At 44.9% G+C, this 23,752-nt stretch overlaps 1 protein-coding gene across 3 annotated transcripts in view; it reads left to right on the top strand.

The window, feature by feature from the left end:
- The window catches only part of MAPK4 (mitogen-activated protein kinase 4), a 159,456-nt gene that overhangs the window by 46,501 nt on the left and 89,203 nt on the right, over positions 1-23,752 (top strand). Inside the window, exon 1 of one of the 3 annotated variants that reach the window (XM_037806192.1) lies at positions 8,798-9,184. The exons of the other annotated variants lie outside the window; for them this stretch is intronic. The gene's annotated coding sequence lies outside the window, so the exon portion shown is untranslated. Of the gene's footprint in view, positions 1-8,797; positions 9,185-23,752 lie in introns of those variants that run through there. 3 annotated transcript variants of the gene reach the window in all.

Below are 23,752 nucleotides of genomic sequence, written 5' to 3'. Positions count from 1 at the left end.
CCCTTCTCTTCTCCTTCTGGGACACCCATGACACGTACATTCATGCACTTCACATTGTCATCGTCATCCCTGAGACATTGTTCATATTTTTCCATTCTTTTTCCTATCTGTTCTTTTGTGTGTAGGATTTCAGTTGTCTTCTTCTCCAGTTCCTGAGTGTTTCCTTCTGCCTCTTGAGATCTGCTGTTGTATGTCTCCATTGTTTTTCTTCTCTTGTGTTGTGCTTTTCATTTCCATATATTCTGCCAGTTGTTTTTTCAAACTTTCGATTTCTACCTTATGTTAACCCAGTGTTTTCTTTATATCCTTCATCTCTTTTGCCATATCTTCCCTCAACACATTGATTTGATTTTTGGAATGTTTTAGGAGATTTGTTTGATTAATAATTAGTTGTTTCAATTCCTGTATCTCGGTTGAAGTGCAACTTTGTCCCTTTGACTGGGCCATATCTTTGTTTTTCCTAATATGATTTGTAGTTTTCTGTTTTCTAGGCATCTGGTTTCCTTGATTACCCCAATCAGATTTTCCCAGGCCAGAGCGGGCTCAGATCTCAGAAGAGGGAAATATTCAGCATCAGGTTTCCCTGAGGGTGTGTCTTAGAAGATTGACAGACTTTCCTGTGGGGCCTCTAGCCACTGTGCTTTTCCTAACCTGCCCAGCAGGTGGCGCCTGTCAGCCTGTCACTCCCGACTGGTGTAAAGAGGTGTGGTCCATTTAGTTCTCAGCTTAGGTTGTTTCTGTTTTGACTGTTTTCCCCCAGGCCCTGGGGTCTGAGTTCCTAAGGGAGGGCCAGCACTTGGCTGGGCCCTACCTCTCTCCTTGTAGGGAAGATACACCCTCTAGGGAGTTAACCTCTACATTTGAATTACTCCCCTTTTTTTCTCTGACTCTGTTAACTCCACTCCTGCCTGGGTCAGAGCACTGAGAACTGAAAATGCCTGAGGCTTTCTCCACTTAGCCACTCAGGTTGAGAAAGGAAAAAAAAGGGAAAGAAATCTTTTCAGAGCCATTCTCTGGCCCCCCAGTTTTGCCTGTCAGCCAGATAGTGCCTGGTCTTCTGTGCTCCCTTTTTTTGTGCACATGCTTTTTGGAGTATTCTGAGTACAGTTGTCTCCAAAAGCCTCTGTATTTTTTTTTTTTTTCCCATCAGCTCTACCTCCTCTCCACTGGGAGTGACCTCAGGGCACTTTGCTGCTTGTCAGGGGTTTGTCTGTGTTTGTAGCTTGTATTCAGCAGTCCACATTTGTTAATTGAAACCCGCGTTGGAGCTAGGTTGAGCTATATTCGCTTGCTTCCGAGAGGGACTGCTGCTTTCTCCATAACGAGGTTTTACAGCTCAGTCTGGCATGGGGGGATGGGGCTCCTGGCACAGTCCGCAGTTTTTATTTACAGCTTTCATGCTGCAATCTCAGCCATTCCACCCATTCCAGGCTGGCATTTGCTGTGTGGACAGTCATGGTTGTCCACCAACAGTTATTCCAGACTATATTCTAGTTGTTCCTGGCTATTTACTAGTTGCTAGTTTACTAGAAGACTAACTAAATTCCATACCTCTCTATGCCACCATCTTGCCCCACACATTGCAGGCCAGACGCTACCTGAACTGTTAAGCTGAGGGTCCCAGTTCTTTCAGGAGACCTGGGGTGGGGGGAGTGGGAGGACTGAACTGGGTTCAGAGCCACAATCCATCACAGACTAGTAAAATGACTCTGACTCAGTCACTTTACTTCTCTTGGCTTCAGTTGCCTTTTCAGTAAAATGAAATCTTTGAACTAGATTGTTGGTTTACAAACTGGGTTCAAGGAACCCTAGGGTTCCTCGGTTTGACTTCAAGTGCTGGAGGTCTGGCTCTGAACCTCTCTTCCCTTTGTATCAGCCACAGAAACTCCACTTTTCTTGGTTGTGTTTCTTAGGGATCTGCACAAGTTTTCTTTGGAAAGGAAAAAAAAGAGGGGATGCTTCTACTGCTAAAAAGACAGTTTAAAAATGCCTGAATAGTGTGATTCCAGTGGAGGTAGCCTGGTGTGGAGTCAGAGTCTGGATTTAACTCCCACCTCTGCCACTTCGTGATCCTCAGTTTCTTCAGCTGTACAATAGTGTTAATTTTATTTACCTGTCAGGATTGTCTTGAGGCTTAAAGGAGATAATATGTTTATGAGGGTTTAACAGAGAGGCTGGCATAAAAGACATTTAATAAATGGCAACTGTTATTATCATTTTCACCATCACCAACCTCATCTCTAAGGTTTTGGCTTTGGGCTTTAAGGTTTTGAGTTTCTATGAATTATTTTGCAAAATGAAAGGCCATTTTATGAAGTGAATGATTATAAGTGGATATTTCTTTTTGCTTTTGGTTTTTTGCAGGTTTTCTCAAAATGAGGCACATTAGAGTCAGCTCATTCTGGGTAAAGCAATTCAAAACCAAGTAAGATGTAGACATTTTTTGAAATAACTCCTGCTATTTCAGAGACATTATTGAAATAGCATTTTTTTTTTTTTTTTTTTTTTTTTGAGAGAGAGAGAGGAAAAACAATTTCAATTTCCTATCAAGGAGAAAATGATTTCATTTGTTAATGCTACACATAGCAGTCCAAAGTTTAAAGTAATCAGAGATGGATGAGCAGAAAAGCCCCATAGTATTACCTTGTCAAGCATGACTTTCCAGGGATTAAAGCCAACTTTGATTTTAGACCCTGGTTTATTCCATGTGGAAGAAATATGACAGGCCTTCCGATCCACTCATCCATTTTATGATTTAAAATCCTCTCTGGAACATTCCCGTTAAATCTTTACTCCAACTAGTAACCACAAGACTTTTGACCATATATCACCCATCTTGTTTTCTATCCCTGTGATTATTCTTGTTTATAGAATCCTGAAGTCTTAGCACTGAATGATGCTCACAATTTATCCTGTGCCAGAGCCTTCTCCATATTATCCTTGACAGATTGTCTACTGCTTCTTTTCAAGCACACCCTGTGATGGGGAGCTCACTACTTTAGTAGGAGTCAGCCATTCCTTTGTAGGAGAGCTCCAACTTATTCGGAACTTTTTTATTTTGCCCTGAAACTAAATATCATATATGTACATACATATCTAACAGTCCTTTTTTCACCCTTTGGATCAACCCCAAATAAATTTGAGCCCTCTTCCACAAGGAGTCTTTCAAATGTTTGAAGCTAACCCATGTCCATTTCTAGGCTTAATATGCTCAATTTTCCAGCATCCCTGATGTGTCACAGCTTCTATTTTCCTCACCTGCCTAGTCATTGACCTGTTGGGCTTCCTTGGTTTTGTGAAAATTGTTAAAGTGAATGCACCCAAACCAGTTACTCTACCCCACACCTTCTCTGCATTGTGTTGTTTTTCCATTTCTCTCCATTTCACTTTTATAGCTCCACATGATACCTCTAATATAAAGATTTGATTTATGCTGAGAAAAATCAGAGAAGGAATTTATACAGGCTCTTACATTGTGTTTTTCTTCATGCATTTCTATATCAAGATGACTTTAAAAAATAGTTTTCCCACCACAAGTCAGATGTAAATTTGCTCCCCCCTCCCATAGTTCCTTGGGCAAGTTCCAGTAACTGTCCCTATATTTCAGATCCTTATAATAAAACTGACTCGGAACTGAGATGGCGGCTAGCTGAGACAGGGCGAAAAAAACACCTCCGTGAAAAACACTAGCTAAAAACCAGAACGTGACCTAGAATACCGGTTACAGCGATGCACCAACTGGATGAGGGCTCCTAGCTCCAGAGGGGCTGTATACTTGGTGAAACCGGGAGTCGGCATTCTGAAACGAGTGAGTAAGCTGGCTGGAAGACCCGCAGCCATGTGGCGGGCTGGGGAAGCCAGGGTTCAGCGTATGGAGACCAGCTGGCTGGTTTTTTTTTTAAAAAAAGGAGCGGCTCCAGTAGCAATTGTGGGAACCACACAGTAAAACACAGCAAGAGGGGGCTGGGCTGGCCTCTTGCTGTCTGGCTGGGAAGATAGCCCGCAGCAGATACCCTTGGGTTCGGGGGAATGGAGGGGAGAGCCGGAAGCAGAAAGAAACCCCACGGCTAGCAGCTGGCTCCCCGGAGGGCTGGATAAACTCCTGCCCGGGGCCGTGCCCACAGCCCACAGCCCACAGCCCCGCCAGTTGTCCCGGAGCTGGGAAGGAAGAACGGTGCGAGGAGGGGGGTGTTGAGACGCCCTACTCGGCCATTTTTGCTTTGGGCTGGGAGTGCGCCGCCGCACGGCCCGGCGGCCCGGGGCTTCCTTTGAGGGATGGCGCGCACTGATGACGTAGCACAGCCTTCCCTTGGCTGAGCTACTGGAGGAGCGTGGCTGGGAGGGGGGATCCTCCTGGAGAACCCAGGGATGCTACACCAAGTCCGGTGGTTTATGGATCAGCGAGAGAGAGAGGCTGGGGCTGAACTGAAATGAAGGCTTAGACTTTTGCGGTGGCCTTGAGTCTCCGGGATCCTGGGGGATTTGAACATTAGAACTGCCCTTCCTCCCTGGCTACCCATACACACGCCCCACGTTCAGGGCGGACAGCTCCAGCAACACACCCAAACTGAGTTCTCCAACTGAACCCACAAGAATCATTTCCCTACACAAAGCGGAAAAAAGATTGAGAACTGACTCGAGGGATATAGGTGACTCACAGACGCCATCTGCTGGTTAGTTAGAGAAAGTGTACGTCACCAAACTGTGTTCCTGAAAAATTAGATCGATATCCCTTTTTCTTTACAACTTGAAAGAGCCCTATCAAGCAAAACAAATGCTAAAAGGCCAAAAACAACAGAAAATCTAAATGCATATGATAAAACCAGAAGATATGGAGAATCCAACTCCAAACACACAAACCAAAATATCGGAAGATACAGTATACCTCGCAAAATTAATCAAAGATCTACAATCAAGGAACGAAAACATGGCAAAGGATTTAAAGGACATCAAGAAGACCATGGCCCAGGATCTAAGCTACATAAAGAAGACCCTAGAAGAGCATAAAGAAGACATTGCAAGAGTAAATAAAAAAATAGAAGATCTTATGGAAATAAAAGAAACTGTTGGCCAAATTAAAAAGACTCTGGATATTCACAATACAAGACTAGAGGAAGCTGAACAACATCTCAGTGTCCTAGAAGCCCACAGAACAGAAAATGAAAGAACAAAAGAAAGAATGGAGAAAAAAATCAAAAAAATCAAAATGCATCTCAGGGATACGATAGATAAAATAAAACATCCAAACTTAAGACTCATTGGCATCCCAGAAGGGGAAGAAAAGGGTAAAGGTCTAGAAAGAGTATTCAAAGAAATTGTTGGGGAAAACTTCCCCAACCTTCTACACAATATAAATACACAAAGCATAAATGCCCAGCGAACTCCAAATAGAATAAATCCAAATAAACCCACTCCAAGACATATTCTGATCAGACTGTCAAATACTGAAGAGAAGGAGCAAGTTCTGAAAGCAGCAAGAGAAAAGCAATTCACCACATACAAAGGAAACAACATAAGATTAAGTAGTGACTATTCAGCAGCAACCATGGAGGCGAGAAAGCAGTGGCATGACATATTTAAAATTCTGAGAGAGAAAAATTTCCAACCAAGAATACTTAATCCAGCAAAACTCTCCTTCAAATTTGAGGGAGAGCTTAAATTTTTCACAGACAAACAAATGCTGAGAGACTTTGCTGATGAAAGACCTGCCCTACTTCAGATTCTGAGGGGAGCCCTGCTGGAGGAGAGACAGGGAAAGGAGAAAGAGATATAGAGAATTGTAGCAGAGATATATAGTACCTTACATCCCAAATCACCAGGACACTCACTTTTCTCTAGTGATCACAGATCTTTCTCGAGAAGGGACCATAAGCTGGGACATAAAACAAGCCTCAAGAAATTTAAAAAAAAAACATTGAATATACTCAAAGCACATTCTCCAACCACAATGGAATACAAATAGAAGTCAATAATTTTTGAACTGTAATTCCACTAGTTACTCCCTACGTGATATAAAATACACAAACTCTAAGGACAAATCAGTGGTTTTGAACTCAATGTAAAATATGTAATTTTAGACAACTATATAAAGGTGGGGGAATGAAGGAGTATAGGAACATAGTTTATGTGTCCTATTGAAGTGAAGGTGGTATCAAAGAAAAACAAGATTGATATGGATTTAAGAGGTTAATTTTAAGCCCCGCAGTAAACACGAAGAAATTATCAGAGAATATAACCATAGAGATGAAAAGTAGAGTTTGGGTTAAGAGAAATGGGGGAAGGGGCAATGGGGAGTTAAGAAATGAGTGTAGGGTTGCTGTTTGAGGTGAAGGGAAATTTCTAGTAATGGATGGTGAGAAAGAGCATTACAATATTCTAAACGTGATTAATCCCACTAATGAAAGGCTAGGGAGGGAGTGGAATGGGAAGATTTAGGCTGTATATATGTTTCCACAACTGAAAAAAAAAAAAAAAGTCTAACTAGATCTCAATTGAATACTAAGAATGAACTTGGATGGGACAGGAGGATAGAGGACAGGTGGCTCACAGGGACACAGTTGAGACATAAGGAAAAGGAAATATAGAATGTAAGCTTTTTATCATTATTGAATCTATTGTACTTCTTAGCTGCGCTTAATGGGATTGCATGAAAGAATGTTCTTGTTCATAGGAAGTGTATACATGAATTTTAGTGAATGCTCAAGGATGTGTGCAGCTAACTCTCATATGTTCAGACGACAGAGCAATAGATGATGGATGATAGGGAGGGAGGGAGGGAGGGAAAGAAATAGCAATGCGACAGCAAGTTAAAGTTGGTGGATTGAGCTACCGGGGGAGGGGGTTCAGGGTATGATGGAATTGTGTATATGGGGCTAGTATTGTTTTTGCAACTGTTTATATAACTTTGAATTTATTTCAAAAAACAAAAAAACAAAAAAACTGACTCTGACTAAATGTTCCTTGGCTTTGAGGATGCTTGAGTTTTATGAATGATATCTCAAACATATCCTGGTAGTGTTTAAATCTCTTTCTATCTTTAGTGTTAGAAACCACGAGCAAGTAGGCTTCATCTACCAGCCTGATGAGAAAACGTTTGCTCCGTTTGTGAGAGCAGAATCATCAAAGTCGAATGAGCCTCACGTGGGACAGGTGTTTGAAAGGGTGCAACAAGATAAATAAAACCATCCCAAGCCCAGAGAGGAAATGCAAAGACTGCACCCTACACGATACTGTTTGGAAGTCAGTGTGTTGCACAGTCCACCCCTCCAGGACACAGCTGTCTGGCCTGGACAACTGCCTTTTTCTATAGCATGCCTTTCCATGACCCAAGTTAGTTAAAAATGTTACTTAGGCAAGAAGGTGAATGGAGCAGTGGGAAAATGTGTCATTTTAATTAGAACATCATGCTGTAAAAAGAAAGAACTGTTTGAAGGGTCTTTTGTGAAGACTCAAATTTCTGTAAATCTGGATTAACAGGATCCAGCCAGAGATTCTTGGTTTAAGGTTACAAGGTCTGATATTATATAGTAATTAGTCTGCATTTGTGAAGCCTGTCGCTCCTTCCTCAGAAAAAATTAGATGATCGGCCATGTTTTTTTTTTTCTGTGAGTCATTACAGTGTTTACCCGATGTATGAATGGTCTCATCAAAATTCCAAAGGATTTTAAATTAAACTGGACCTAGAATCCTTGACTCATCCAACGAGACAGGTAAATCTTAATGATCATTGAAGACTACCCTCCCTGCCTTCCTGCATGTTTTCAGGAATCCTGTATCGCCCAGTGCAGAGAGCAAGCTCACACTCCATGGAAACCCACTGATAATGCTGATCCTCCTTTTAGTCATTGTTTTTAACCACTTTATCCTTTTACCAAAGCGAGAACCACAAGCCAGATGGAGAAATGTTTCCCTCTTTTGACCTTCTGCAGTACTCTCTCTCTGCCATGCCACTCAATGGGGAGGTTGGTGTGAGGAGGGATGTTGGACTGTGTTGCAGACTTGCCAGCCATGAAAAGAAATGGGATATTGGCTCTCCCAAGGGAATGCAGGCTGTGCAACGTCTTTATTTGGGTTGGCAACAATAGGCATGCACTTTGCTTTTGCTGAGCCTGATCACTTGCTGAATATTTATTTGTCCCAAAGATTATTTAGTTATCCTCAGGAATCCAGGCTCTTGGGCCAACTTTTCTCCTTTGGCATGGGTTCCCAGAAGGGAATGTGACTGACTCCTTCTCCTCCTTTTAGAAGGGGCCTCAACGATCATTGAGTTGGAAGCATTTTAGTAGAAAAGCAAAGTGGGACTCCAAGAGGACACATAACTTGCTTAAAGACAATTAGCAGCTGAGCTAAGAACAGAACTTGGGTCTTCTATCTACAAATCCAGTGTTCTTTCTAATAGACTAGGACCTCTCAAACTTGAGAGACTTATAATCACCTGAGGAACTTATGTAATAAACTGCAAATTCTTAGGCCCCCACTTCAGAAATCCTGGCGTGGAATCTGCCTGTTCAACATGCACTCCAGGTGACGCGGTGCAGGTGCCACAGGGACCATGATCCGGAACCCTGCACGTGCTGGATCACTCTGACTTCACGAGACCGACCTTCTGCTTGTGTTTACCTGGGGAAGAAAGTGATGTTATGCCATGATATATGAGGATCTTCATATGCCTTTGTTCATTTTTAAAAACTACAGCACAAAGGACATTATAACGATGTTTAACTTGCAGAAAGAAAAAATCCACCCACAACCTACCCTGCCATCAAGCCATCTGTCTACTTTCCTTTCCATCTTTGGAGAGGTTATCCATGTATTTAGGGAACTGTCAACCTGATAATTATTTTTATTTCAATTGATCAAAGTAACCTCTTAGTTACTTGACTTGCTAGGCCACATAGCCCTTTAAAGGCTGTTAAAAAGGGAAACTAATATTTTATTTTATTGAGCATTTGCTACATTTCTGGGCACTCTGCTAGGTGTTTTACATGCACTCCCTCATTTAATCACATTAACTTGAAGAAGGTCCTATGATCCCCATTTTCCAGATGAAGAAACTGAGGCTTAGAAAGGCTAAGTAGCTTGCACAAAGTTTCCTGGTTAGCGAGGCTGAGAAGCAAACCTGACACCAGAGATTATGTTCTTCCCTACCATACTGACTTCCAAACACTCACGGAAACAAAAACAGGTAAGATATCCGATCTTGGGGTGCATCTCCATGAAGGCAAGAGATCTGAACAGGAAACAGGTAGAGAGAAAAAATAACAAAGGTACTAAAGTACTAAAACGTGTGCTATAGATACATAGGACTGTAGTTAGTAAGAGTCAGGAAATGTCTCCGTGAGCTGAAGCCCTGGGTGCCAGGGAGACAAATGGGGTTTTATCCTCTTACAGGTTTGGGGCATCAATTTCTGCTGACTCCCCAACCAGACCTTTGCCAGAGCTACTAAAGATTTGAGATCTTATCTGCAGAGCTTTTAATCAGCACAGATAGAACCCCAAGTGGTAGGTGAGAGGGGCGATGAGCCAGAGAATCCAGCTCTCACTAACAGAGTATGGGTGTTACCAGGAGCAACATTTTTCCCAGAAATGAAATCTCCATTGTCACCAGAGAGTTGGAGTTCATATAAAAGCTTTTCTTGTGATTTCCCTGGAGTTTTCTTCCGTCTCCCTCTTCTTCAAGTATCTATGGCACTTTCTAATCTGTACCATTAATTTGGCACTTAGTCTTAGCAAATGTGACCATTCCATGTGCTGCTCCTAATAATCTGATGCCAAGTGACATTTTCTATCTTATGCCCTACACTGTGCTAGGCATGGAAGAGATTATATATCCCTGCCGTTGGGTGTTTACCATCTGTCTGGGGAGACAGGACACATCCATAACACCAATTTACAGACCTTACAGTTCATGGTGACCCAGTGGACTTTATTATTAAGTGAGGCCCTCATTCCTGAAGGGGGTCTTGGATGGCACGTCCACTGCCCAGTGTGCCCCATGCCCATGACAGAGGCTCTCACTAAATATTTGATGCAGTGAGAACAGCTTATCCCCTGATGGTGTGGATACCTGAGTCGTGACGCTGACATAGGCAGAGTAGATTTGGAACTGCAAATGGTAATTTACCAAGAGAGACCATTTTGTGAATGGTAGAGTAGCAGCCACTGTGAACTGCCAAGAACACGGGTTTCAGAATTTAAATGTGAGCATGATTCGTGATAAGAGTGAGTGCCAGTGTTTCCAAACCAATTAAAGATTGTTGGGGAGGAATTAGTGACCTGTACAGTTAGATACATGGTATTATTTTAAGATATTGTCCTCAAAAGATGTTTGTTGTTTGTTTCCAGAGCAGAGCTCTTAGAATAAAATAAATATCTCCTTGGTATTCACAACTGTTAGTTCAGAACACAGCTAAGAAAACAAAATAATTTATAGTATGCCTCCTTCGCAGGAGCGGAAATAGCTTTTTAGGCATCATTTATCAGCTTTGAAGAGAGCTGTAGGAATTAAGAAGGTGGCATTTATTCTCTCTGTTTCAGAGATTGGGGGTGGGGGGTGGGTAACCCAATGGGGTGAAGTAAATGCCTGAAGTCTCGGGTCATGTGGCTAAACCAGCACCAGGACCTGGTCCAGCCAAGCCTCAGTGCTTTAATCTCCAAGTTCTTGGAACGAAGGGGAAGCTGGATCTCAAAAGAACCATAAACATTGTGCAGCATTGTCGGTTTTTCAACAAACTCATTTAGATTCCCCCCAAATCTGCTTATCCCCTAGTCTTTCTCTGTAAATGGTACCATAAACAGCCAGTCAGTCAAGCAAAATAATTAAGAATCTTTGTTTACTCCTTCTTTGCAGTGAATCAGTCATCAAATCCCTTTGGTACTGCTTCCAGAATACATCTTGCATCTCTCTGCATCTTCTACCTCCACCCTGACGTCAGAGTCCCAGCCTTTCTTATCTCCCAGCTCTACCACCTCAGGGGCCTCCCTACTGCTCTCCCCATTGTTGCTTGTCTCCACCCCCACCCCCACCCCAGTGCATTCCTCACATTTCATGTATCAGCCAGAGGGATCTTGTAAACATGCAGATCATACCTTCCCTACTTGGAACACTTCATGGCTTCCTGTTGCACTTGGAGTAAAGTCAGAACTTCTTAAAATAACATACAAGTCTCTGCACCATCCACCTCTTCCACCTTGTCCCACACAATTCTTCTTGTTTCAATCCCCCCCGGCCCAGCTTTTTCCTGAATAGACCAAGTTCTTTCCTGCCCCCGGACCTTTGCACTTGCTTTTTTCTTTGCCTAAATTGCTCTGCCTCTAGCTTTTTACATGGATGGCTCCTTCTTATCTTTCAGGTCTCAAGCCAAATGATTTTTTTTTTTCGGAGAGCCCTTCTGTTTAAATAGTCCCCTCCCCTGAAATATCCCATTATATCACCTTTCCTTATTTATTTCCTTCATGGCCCTTTTCACAATCTGATCTTATTTTGTTCATCTCTGTTTACTTATATATTGTCTGTCTTTTCTCAGTGCAGTGTAAGTTCCACCAGGACAAGGATTGTCCATCTGTTTTACTTCTGTATCTCCATTACTAACACAATTATGGGGACAGAGTTGGCATAAAATCAGCATTTGTTGAAAGAATGAATGAATATAAAAGTATACGGGGTTTTAGGGCCTGTAGTACAAATGGACGCAGAATATAAAAGTACCAGCCAACTTATGATTTCCCAATTACATTCCTAAAGATTTGTACATTAAATTATAATTTACAAATTTATAAGAATTTTATTTAAGGTTCTAGAAGAGTACAATACTTAAAATTGATGCACAAGTAAATTGGAGTTATTAAATAATGTAGCAGTCTCCTCGCTTACAGAATTTTTTAAAATAATGTATCACTTATATACATACTGTATGATCCTATTTCTATTAAAAAATATTATTATATATACACAGAAATGCCTACAAGGGTATATACCAAAGTGTTAGCCAGGTTCCTCCTCATTGTTAGGACTACTCTGTTTTGTTTTTGCTTATTTTTATTCTCTGATTTTTAGATGGGGAGTTTGTAATTTAAAAAAGCAGCAATTGTGTTTGTTGTTTTACTTTTTATGCAAAACCAGTGATGAATCCTTTTGTGGCATCAAGAATGATCATCATATTTATTTTTTTGCCGAAATCCAAATTGGTGCACTTTGGTTTACTTGCTTTTTATAAGTAAATTCTGAGCCAGGAGTTTGGTGGTGGGGCTGGTGTCACTGATGATAATTTTGTTTTAAGACAAATCTCTTCTAAGATATGCAGGTGCCTCTCCTGGAGTCCCGAGCTGGTATGCTTTCCTGGTGCTGCCACCTGGGACATTTCGGCTGCCTTGGAGTTTTAGAGAACTTGTAGTGGTCGGAAAGTGACACTTGAGAGCACCCAGTGGCATGCTTAGAGTGTTGAGTCAGCCGAAGGCCTTGTCAAAACACACGGCCAGGCCAGAACCCTTGTCTTCTCCCTCAGCCCGTGGCACTACATTCCAATTCTAATTCACTCTCCAGGGTGCTTGGAAGATGAGAGATAAATGGAAATGAAACTTACATCCTGGCTGACTTCCGCTTGCCCAGCACGCCTGTGTGGAGAAGCCCAAGTTCAGGCATCCTGAAAACCCAGCCAGTTTTGTTCTTTCACTGAGCTGACTCAGGGCCCAGGGGAAGATGCTGGAGAGGGTGCAGGTCAGGAGGAACCAGGACTGGACTCAGAAGGGATAGCTGGCCTCCGTGACCTTAAGAGACCAAGCCTTGGGCCAGTGGAGCCCTGGAATCCTCAGGGAGAGTGAGGGTGCTCGCCATGGAATGTGGCAAGACTTCTCCTTCCTTACGCCACCCTCTCATTCTCCCTTTCTCCTTTCCTCAACTGCTAGCATCATTTCCAGCCCCCTGCCTGAAAAGGCCCACTAGTCAAGAGCACACACACATTGAACAAGGTGTATCAGGTTCTTACCATGTGCAAGGCCTGTGACGTCACCTGCTGGGGAGACTGCAGAAGTAGGGGGCACTCCCCTCCGTCAGGAGCTCACAGTGTAATCAGAGAGGAAAGACACACTCTTGTGGAAACATAAAGTATAAGACATGGGAACCAGAGAGGACACGAGGCATTGAGTGCCAGGAACAAAAAGCCAGGGTGGAGCCAGGATCTGGGGGCCTGAAGCTTATGATAGAATATTTGGAGCTCTCTAAAAAAGAAGAAACACAAAATTGCCAGGGCCCCTCCCAGGACTCTGGAAGGGGCTTTTGCAAGTGAGGAGCCTCAGTTTCCTGGTCAGTCCACCTCTGAACGCGAGGTTGGCAGAGGACGGGAATGCTGTGGCCAAGTGGTCATGTCAGAAGCTTCCTGGGAGACGTGGACTAGGCTTGGTGGCACTTGCTGTCCTCACTGGGGAGTCGGTGTCAGCTCTCCCATGGCCCTTTCCCTAACATCCTGCTGGAGGCTGGAAGAGCCCTGGGACAGGTAAAGGGGTTGGCAGCCTTTGGCCTCCGTGGTCACTGAAGCTGTTACTTGTGATCCACTTGTCCCTGCACTCCCACCCCAGGCACCTGATTTTCCTTTTTGTTGTCAACTCTCCACTCCTTTGCCACTTCCTCACTCTTTCCTCCAGCTCTGCCCTCCTCCCTCGGGTTACATCTCAGGCCTGACAAGGCCCATCGGGCTCACAGGAAGTCACCAGGGGACTCTGGCCAATGAGCTTCATTCCAAACCCTTCAGAATAAACCACAGCCTTGGCCCATTGCTGTCACACAGGAGCCCGATCTCCATGATGTTCAGAAGGAGGCTTGTCCCACGGCCTGTTCTGTGACTCTGCTGATGTTAATCGGCGCACACTGTCGTTTGTCGTGTGGATGTAATTTATCAGGGGAGCCTTTCCTTGCTCACAGCACGGTAAAGGCAGCCTCCTGGTTATCCCCAGTCCCCCATCAGTCTGCAAGACAAATGGGTGTTCTCGTTAGGCCCTGTAACTAAGGGTGGGTTGGGAGGATCTACCAGTCCAGCTCGCATCCTTGCTTTCCTCCTCTCATGCTGGCTGCGTGGCCCCCGTTTCAGCTCCTGTTGTACATCCTCAGCTGGATCCTGCCTGCACCTTCCTCTGGGGGCAGGTTCTGAAAGGAAGAAGGTGACGAAAAGCATCTGAGGAGGGTGCAATGCATAGCAACGGCCCAGTGAGGACACAGACCCTCCCTTCCCGAACATTCCTTCCTGCTCCCCACCGCCAGCCTCAGTTGACATGGGCTCTGGGGGAAGGAGAAGCTTCAGCCAAAACCCGTTTACAAAAACCTTTACAAAAACCCATGAGCCCTAGGTTGCATTTAAACCAAAGCTGTCTGGTTATAATAGTCCCTTGTTTAACACCCCTTCTCACTGTTACCGTGTGAAGAGGGCACAGCATATGCTTTCATCCCCATTTTAGGGAGGCGAGGCGAGGCCGGGCTAAACCAGATCCTGTACCCAGGCCTGCTAGAGTGCACGGAGGGCAGGGTCTCAGGGCAAGAGTTTGGACGGTATTTCCAGGTCACACTAGAGACCTGGCTGCACAGGGTCCTCTCTCTTAATTTTTGGTTCTAATGAAAGAATCTTCATGGGGTGAATGAGACAGGCCCAGTGACGGCAGCATTCTCCTGACGTGTGAGATTCCGAGTGTGAGCCCGGGGTCACTGCAGGGCCTGGAGTGAGCGTGGTGGCAGCATTAGACAGAGTGGGGGAGGTGGCCCAGGGCTTTCTCCCAGAGCAGAGAGAAGAGGCTCCCACCGGGCCTCCCCACCCACCTGTCCCTGGGGGTGACTTCTGACACTCCCTCTGCAGGGAGGTCCCTGGGCGGCGGGGGGCTGGGGAGGGGGCTGGCTGGCTCCCGTTGTAACTCTCCCAGATGCCACGCTGCAGCTCACTCAGCTTATTGGCAAGAAAAGGAGAAACAAAAATAGTGAAAATCTGTGAATTAATAAAATAGCCTTGAAGCAACCACCAAAACGCTTACAAATCATGAAGTAATTAGAAGTGTAAAGAATTCTATCAGGTTGGCCGTTTCCAAATCCGGCATCTGATCGCTTTGGGAGGCTGTGGGCTGGCAGGCTGCGGGGAGCAGAAATTCTTTCCATTGCATGCTGATCTCGCCTCCCTGGGGGCTTGGGTTCCCTGGAAATCCTTTCAGGGTTCTGGCAGTTTCCATGGGACCTGCTAAAGTCAATTGTGACCTTGTGAGGTCCCACTAGGCGTGTGCAACATCTCGTCGTAACGTCTCATAATTTAGGGTAAAGCTTTATGTTTTCACAGTTTTTTTTAGTCCATCATCTTATTTAATCTGTCACCAAATATTTTTCTCTCAGTGTTTTTCAAACGTGGAAACCAAGGCTTAGAGAATGAAGTGATGTAAATCCAACTTCAAGAGCTGTTCAGGAGCAGAGCCGAGGCCTCTTGACAACCCCTCCGCTGCCCCCCTCCCCTCCTGTGCCCTTCTTTTTGGATCCTGCTGTGTTTCCACTGTGCTGTACATTTGGGTATTACAGTTCTCATGGGTGACAGCCAACTGCTGTTCTGTTTGGCTGGGGTATTAAATTTAGATAAATTGTTCAACCCATTTGTCTGATCAATAAACTAAAGTTCAGATACCTTTAGTTAGTTGTTGATTTTTAATTTAATTACAGCAGGTTAGATTGGGCAGGGAAAAAGTATCCGTCTTCCTTATCCTTCAGGAAACACTTTATGCAAAGAGGTTTCAGGACTTAAGTCTTGTCAGAGACCTGGTGTGGAAGGGTAGAAACAATATATCATTAGGGTTTCATGGTTTAGCTTTGTTCCTTACGACATGTGGGGCTTTCTTAAGGGTATGTTCCCATATTCACTAACACAAGGCTGGGGATCACCCAGGGCTGAAATGTGGGGTCCTCAGGGTTAGAAATTCTGAGAGCAGAAATTGGAGCAGAATCCTTAAGAGTCATGTAACAAGCTTGACGTGTATTGTTAGTTCCCCAACCAGTAGCAGAAAGCTCCCGAGAGGATGGAGTTTACATGGTTTAAAGCCAGATTGAGCAAACAACAACATGATTGAGTTACACGCATTAGTTGGCTCCATAACCAGAATAGAAATTTATGTGTTAATTTGGGATGGAAAGTTTTCAACAAAGCAGTTGCTGCTTGCACAGACTTGTCTCTGGTCCTCAGATTTGGCAAACAACAAAACACTCTGCAGGAGGGGTAGCGGGGAGTCAGATGTAGTCAATTACCTCATCTGTGGAGCCCAGTGCAAAATGAAATTATGGGCCCCTTGTTCAAAAATCATAATTTCAAGATGACAATAGCAGAGCATTAAGCCAAGTATGGGGTCCTTCTGAACATGGGTGGGATGCCGTGGGCAAGTCGTACACTGTTGAAGCCATCAGAGAAGGGAGGCTCTGAGCCTGGGGCCGACAGGTTCTGTGTGAACCAAATGCCACTCGCCTAGAAAGTCAGAGATGAAAACCATTCTGTTTATATTTTTGGAGTCATTTGGACACCCCAGGCTCTGCTCCCAGCGTTAGGGATTCAGAAATGGGCAAGAAGGAGGCTGCAGAGTCTGCGGTTACGCTGAGGGTCTGGTGAGGGACTGTCAGCTCAGAGAGTACTAAGGGTTTTGACTTTGGATCTTTCTTATCTGTTATGGGGATAATAACAATTAGTTCTCCTCTCCTGTGAGGACTTAGCGAGTTACTAGCCTATACAAGCTTCTGGACGCATTAAGGACTTTAGTGAATGTCAGCAAAGGAGTGACAAGTAAACAGCCGGTGACTGTGCTGGGGGCAATGGGAGGGGAGGAGACAGAACCTTGTTTGTTGGAGGACAGGGGTGATCGGGGAAGCCCACCACTTAGGGGCACTCGGCTCAGTCCCCTTGGATGCCAAGACTGAGGGTCCTTCCGCACAGAAGCCTTTTCCTCCTCACTCTCCCTCCAGACCAGCCTCTTGTCGCCATGCTGTGGATCCAGGGGTGTAGGTGCTGATCTGTCCACAGCATCCTCCTCTTCTGACCCATTTTCAAGGCCCTGAAATTCTGCCCTCCTCCAGTTACGCATTGCCAGGGTCTCAGTGGTCTGCTGGGCAAAGCTCAAATTCCAGTCTGACCAGATCTTCCTGTCTCCTTCTCACTTTCACCTCTTCAGCCTTGACATTGCCTCCCCTCAAACTAAACTCCCCCCAGAGCCTCACCTGTCTTTGCAGCTCCAATTCAAGTCATACAGCTACTGAGGGCTTCTCCTGGCATCCCTTTTAGCACAAGGTATAAATTTAAGGAAAAGGAAAAATTTGAGCTTCTACTAAATGTCAGGCACTATTCATACCCTTTCAGTACTTTGTGACTTCTTGCTCGGTCCAGGCTGAGCAAGCTTTCTCTGTCCTGTGCACTCCTTTTGCATCAGCGTCTGCCTGTTTTGCTTGATACTCAGATGCTGCTTTACGATGTTCCCTGAATTGCTCTTTTAACTCTCCCAGGATGACCACCACATGGGCAGTAGGTTCTTTTAGGGTAAAAATTCCTCAGCTCTCACGGTGTCCCTCCGTGAGAGGGGAAGAGGGTGTGTGTGAACAATAAAGATGGACCAAAACTAACGTGGAGAATTTATTGGAACAGAATGTGCTTGAGGAAAGATGCTCAACACAGTAGGAAATAATACAACAGAACCTGTATTAGCAAGAAAAACTTCACAGCACCCCTGGGGATGCTGGGAGAATCAAACTTGTTGGTGAAAGCACAAAGTGAACTTTGAAAGTGCCATGTGATTGTTAGCTGTTGGTTGGTGTTGACATCCGCAAGTGACCTTGAGAAAGGGATCACCAGAGGGGGTTGTGGGTTTGATCTCAGGCCGGTGGGGCCTAGGGTGGCTTGGAGAGGCTTACCCTTTTCCAGCTGGGAATCCCTGAGTGTCAAACTTGCTAATAATTTCCTGCTGCTGAGGGAGGAAAGCAAGATTTCAGGTATCCCAGAGTTGGATCCCATCAGGTGTTTGCCTGCAGGGCCTGCCTCCTCCTTTCTGGCTGAGGCTGCACTTTTAGGCCAGCCTTCTTGTGGCCGGGACAGATCAGGGCGCTTCTCCGCTGCCCAGTTGAGGAAGGGATTCCAGAGACCCAGCCGGCTGTGGGGTGGGTTGCACAGAGTGTGTGCTTGTTTCCCTTTTCATATTTAAATACTAGAAGTCAGTTTTGTCTTGTTGCTGTTGTTTGATTGCTGAATAATTAGATTTACAAGGTTTTGTGTGTGTTTTGTCAGAATCTGTCCTTCCGGGGCCCAAATCAAGTGTCACCTCTGTCTAAACACCATCCCCTAGCTTTCCCTTCGGAATGATCTACTTTAACCTCCTTTCTGCCCAGAGGATTTCCCTCAGCCTTTTCTCTTGGGTTCTTCCATGTTCCATTACATTCTGTCTCTCATAGGTATTTGTAAATCTTATTAGACCCCTTCTGGACTTCAATAATTCCTTGAGGACAGAGGCTGGGTCTGGTTTGTTTTTTACATGCACCACTGTGCCTAGTACAAAGCCAAAATATCATAGATTTATTATATTGCTGTTGTTATCTATTGCACTGATGGATTCATTTAATGAAAGCCATAACAAAGTTTGAGGTTGTATGTCTGGGTCCCCAGGGCTGTAAGGAAATAAGGTGCCCATCTCCCCATCGATCCCAGACTTCCCAAGATGGGGTGCCTCTGTATGGCAGGGACGACTCAGCTTAGCTCTACTGTACTTTGTGGTGAGAAAAGAGGATGGTTTGTGGGATGAGAGAGATGGGAAAGATACAAGGAAGTGCTCCTGGAAAGCAAGAAGCAAGGGGACTGGAGAATCCCTTTTAGGGAAAAAGTGGGTGGCCTTCTGTCTGGAATGGTTGCCTGGAAACAGGGGCCTGCCTGGGAAGGGTCAGCAAGTGCCATCCGCTATTGCTGGGCCTCGTCAGGGCCGTCTGGGCCCTGGGCTGTTGTGGCAGAAGGGTTGGAGGAGGTCCTGTGTCCTGTAGTAGGATGTAGTTACCCTGGTCGCCTTAAATACCATAATAATTACTGGTTCAGGGAATGTTCCAGTGTATTTCTAGTGTATTTGATAACACAGTGGACTTCTGAGGGCTTGATTATCATCCCTTTGCTTACTGGTTTCCCAGCCAAACCACTTGGGCCCACTGCTGCCAGATAAATCTCACTAAAACACCTTGATTTTATCGCTCATAAACCTTAAGTGGCTTCACAGTCATTGAGAGATAAAATCTAAACTTCTTAAATCTTACTCTAAAGTCCTTGAGGACAAGGACTCCAGCTGATAGTCTCTTAGGGATAGTTGATGTGGTTGATGGTAGGTTGATAAACGCCAGTGTGATATTACTCATGTGCTTGTAGACAGTTGGGAGACAGTACACTAGTTCTACATGCAAGCAGAGAAAGCACAGCTCACCATGTTCAGGGTTTCACAGTGGTGCGTTGCTTTGCTTATAATTGGGGGCTGGGGGAGGCATGAGAAAGAATTCAAGAAGCACTGTGCAGTGAGCATGCAGTTTGACTCTTGGGGGAGGGGGTATAGTAGATCTGTTTGGAAGGCTGAAGTGCAGGGTTTGTTTTTTCCCAGGTCCCTGCCATTCCCAGTGTTTTTATATCCCCCGGGTGCTCATTTCTCCCTTTTCCATGCATGCTTAATGAAAGTCTGTACCTCCCTTCCCATCATCCCGCTGCAAAGGCAAGTGGGAATTCTGGAGAGTCCCGAAGAGGGCACAGTGGGAGCAGCTGGAGCCATAGTTGCATGTTGCTTGCCTGGCAGGGACAGGGTTTTTTCAGACTGGTTGTCAGTGTTCTTTCTTTCCTAAGAAAATTGAGCAGATGTGTGCTTCTAAACTAGATTTAAGGAAAAGGTGGGATCAGATCCAGGGGTGGAAATTCTGAATGGTTCATTGTGATGACTTGGAAAGAGCAGTCAAACCAAAGTTGTTTCTCTCTTCTCTGAAATTCTTTGGCATTTATTTTATTTTATTTTTTATTTTTTGGCATGTGTCACATCCTGCCTTATGTTATACTTGACTTATATCTTTTATTAGAGTATCAACTCTTTCAGAGTAGGGATCAACTGTCGTCCATTGTGTAATCCCCCCATAGGTGTAAGAGGTGGTTCTAGATACCATGGAAGAAACTGTGATCTCAGACAGCCAGGCTTAGTTCTCAATACGGGAGCTATGGGACAACTAGGAATTAGGAAAATGTATTGGTTTAATATCCAAATAATACTATTCCCATTATACCCATGTGCTTCAGTATTTCTGTTCTAAATTCTTAAGGCTTAAAGCCATGAGTCTTTTTTGCTACCTCTCCTTTCTATGTGATTAGACACAGGCCACCCTGGGTTCTGCACACTCTAGAGCAGTGGTTCTCAGCCCTGACGGCAGCTTAGACTCACCAGGGGGCTCTTAAAACTCCTGGTGCCCTGTTGGCTCTTCAGGCTAATTAGATGAGGATCTCTGGGGTTTGGATCTGGTATTTGTTAGGCAACCCCAGGTGATTCCAGTGTGCAGCCAGGGCTGATCATGAGTTACTTGAGGACAGGGAATCTGTCTTATTAATCATTTTATCTTCACTGCCTGTTACAGTGGTTGGTCCAGAGTGGGTACTCTGTGTATTTCACAATCTCCTCCTGGATGTCAAATAACCTCAAACATCATGCTTCTAAAACCAAAACTAGAGCCCACCCTCTTCCAGTGTCCACTTCTCAGTATTTGCATCACCATCCATCTAGAAACTTAGGATTCACCTTTGATCCCTCTCTCCCTCCGCTCCCCCAACATTCCAGTCCTGCACTATGCGTGTAGATTTGGCATCGTAATGTCTCTCATATCTGTCCATTTATTTTGTTAGCCACCTGCACCATCCTAATCCAAGGTCCTACCTTCGATCCCCTGAACTACCTCAGAAGCCCCCTTGCCAGTCTGCCTGTGTGCAGTCCAGCCCCACAATCCATGCTGTAGTCAGACCCATCTTTACAAAGCACAAATATAATACTGTGATCTACTGATCAAAATCTCTCAGTGACTTGCCGTTGTCTGGTCCAAAAGCCCCTGTGATAAGGTCTACACAGTACCGTGGTCTGGTCCTGTGATCTGTTCCACAAGGCCTGTGTGATATGTTTCGAGGCCCCATAATCTAGTGCACAAGGCCCCCCATGATCTGATCTACTTTGTCAGTCTCAGTTTACTCCATTCTCTGCCTTATTCTTTGCACCCCAGCCTCTCTAGCTCTCATTCATTTCCTTGATTCCATGCTCCCTCCGCCCTTGAGGCCTCTGCACATCTGTTTCCGTCTGTCCAGAACACTCTCCCCATCTCCTTCTCCCTCTTGCCTCGTTCCTGATGGTGGCTCCCAGCAACATGGTTATGTAAAACATTCCACGCAGCCATGTCTGCTTTGCCCTATTTTCAGCAACCTCCTAAGGATCTATTAATATCCACATCTATCAACTACTCTTCTATGGTAATCTTTTACTGATTCTTAATCTCCCTAGAACTTTCTAAGTCTTCATTTTTTAGGGTCTTGATGTCTGTCCTCTCTTCTGCCCCTTTGTCCCCCAAGGATTTTTCAGCAGTTGCTCTTTTTTGGCATGTAAGTCTCATGCCATAGGTATGTTTGTTCAAATACTAGTGTTTCTGACCCCAGGGTACACATAGGGAGCAGCTAGGAGAAGCAGGGGAAGTTATCTCTCTTCACATGGGAGAAGGGAAGCCCAGGAGTGTAGTCTCCTGATTGACCACACTGCTGTTTACTCCACTGCATACCCTCCCCTAATCTCAGAAGCCACTGGAAACACATCCTGCCTCCAAATAGTTGTTTCTTTGAGCCTTCCCCAAACAATGGAGAGAACCTTGCACTAGACCTCAATTACCTGTTATTGTGACCCTTCCATCTCTGATTTTGTAAAGTGAGAAGTTGGGCCAGATCATTGCACATCCTTCAGTAATAATAATGAAAATAGCAATGGTAGTGGTGATGATAGTAATAATGTAGCTAACATCTACTGAACACTTACCAAGTGTCAGTAACTAAGTATCTTCCATATACTAGCTCACTTTTAAATTCTTTAATCCCCTCTAGGAGCATACAAAGTAGACATTTTTATGGCCTTGTTTTACAGGTGTGTTAACACTTGGGCACAGTGAGGTTAAGCAACTTACGCAAAGCCACAGAGCCAGGAAGTGGCAGAGCCAGGATTTGAACCCAGGGACACTGGCTCCAAAGCTCCTTCTCTCAACCAGCATATGTAGAGGACAGAGACTGGGCTTTGGAATCAAACAGATCTGGTTTGAAGACTGACTGCCACTTATCAACTACATGACCCCAGCCAGTCTACTTCTACGCACCTGTTTCCGCATTTGTTAGGTGGGAACACTCCCTGCCTCAGGGGTTTGTACACCTTCCAGGACATCATTTTGTAGAATACCTCACACATTGTAGACACTCGGTTCAGGCAGGATCTTTCCCTGTCCCTCTGTCAGTTCCAAGTTCATATCTGTCCCTCCATTTTTTGGTAATGATGAGATGCAGTTGGCAGCATACAACCCGGTATTGGGTGGAACCTGTTTGGCAGCTATTTCTAGAGGGGAAAACATCTCTCCCTCATTTTAGAGTGTTTTTGGCCTGGTTTACCATCCTAGAGTTAACACTGGAGGACTTGAAGTCCGAGAAAAATGTGATGATAAATCACAGTTCTTCAAACTTACTAGATGTATTTTACCCAAGGGTGTTAGCTTACTTTCCAAATGTGAATTTATCCTTCTGTCCCAAGTAAAGCCTCATCTCCTCCCCCTTTCAGCTGAATAGTTGAGGCATGAGCGATTTGCATGTAAACAGCAACAGGTGTTTTACAGTAGCCACGTGCGCTGTGCCCTGAAGGTGCCAGCTTATTGCTGGGCTTCCCTTTCCCTCCCGGGAGAGAGACCACCTTCCTGAAGTCACAGGTAGAGTGAACCACCCCAGAGAACCCAGAAGAGTCAAACTGTAATTTAGCACTGCTGCCTGCCTGAAGATTTTCTAGCATGATAAAATGAACATGAAGCACAAAAGCCTTTTTAGAGAAAGATCAAATTCTTGGAAAGAAGAACTGAGGGTCGGCATCAGAATCCTAACAGCAGCTGCCAAGCTGCCATTGCCTGAGTGCCTATTGCATGCCAGGCACCAAGCAAAGCTCCTTATGCACATTATCGCCAACCTTTAAACCACCCTGAGAAGCACGTTTAGTGATCCCCATTCTTCAGACATCAGCCCAGGGTTAAACAGCTTGCCCAGGGTCCCACAGCGCATGAACAGCAGCGCCCAGGTTCAGAGGCAAGTCTGCCCCTCTCCAGACCTTTGCAGAGGAAGGAGGCTGCTCGGGAACCCCGGGGCCCAACCTGGGAATGCCACAGGCAGGACCCCAGGTGGACGGGGGAGGAGGACAGCTGCGTCCTGAATCCGGAGGGAGTGGCCCGGGCACCCAGACTCCAAATGACCTTGCTGCTTAGAAATCGGAGATAAATACAGCTACACCTCAGTCCGTGGGCGGAAGTGGAGTGGCCTTGAAGAAACTAAAGTTATTCCCTAAATTACTAAATCTGATGACTGGCGATGGGAAAGAACTGAGAAAGCAGCAATCTTTAAATCTGAGCCAAACTAGTTAAATTCTGTGAGACAGGAATTTCTCGTCTGCCTTTTCTGTGGGCCATTATTTGTATCAGCCATTTCTGAACTATCAG

The sequence above is a fragment of the Choloepus didactylus genome, chromosome 16, assembly GCF_015220235.1.
Source record: "Choloepus didactylus isolate mChoDid1 chromosome 16, mChoDid1.pri, whole genome shotgun sequence".
In the NCBI taxonomy this organism is placed as follows: domain Eukaryota; kingdom Metazoa; phylum Chordata; class Mammalia; order Pilosa; family Megalonychidae; genus Choloepus; species Choloepus didactylus.
This window is presented reverse-complemented; position numbering and strand designations above follow the sequence as displayed.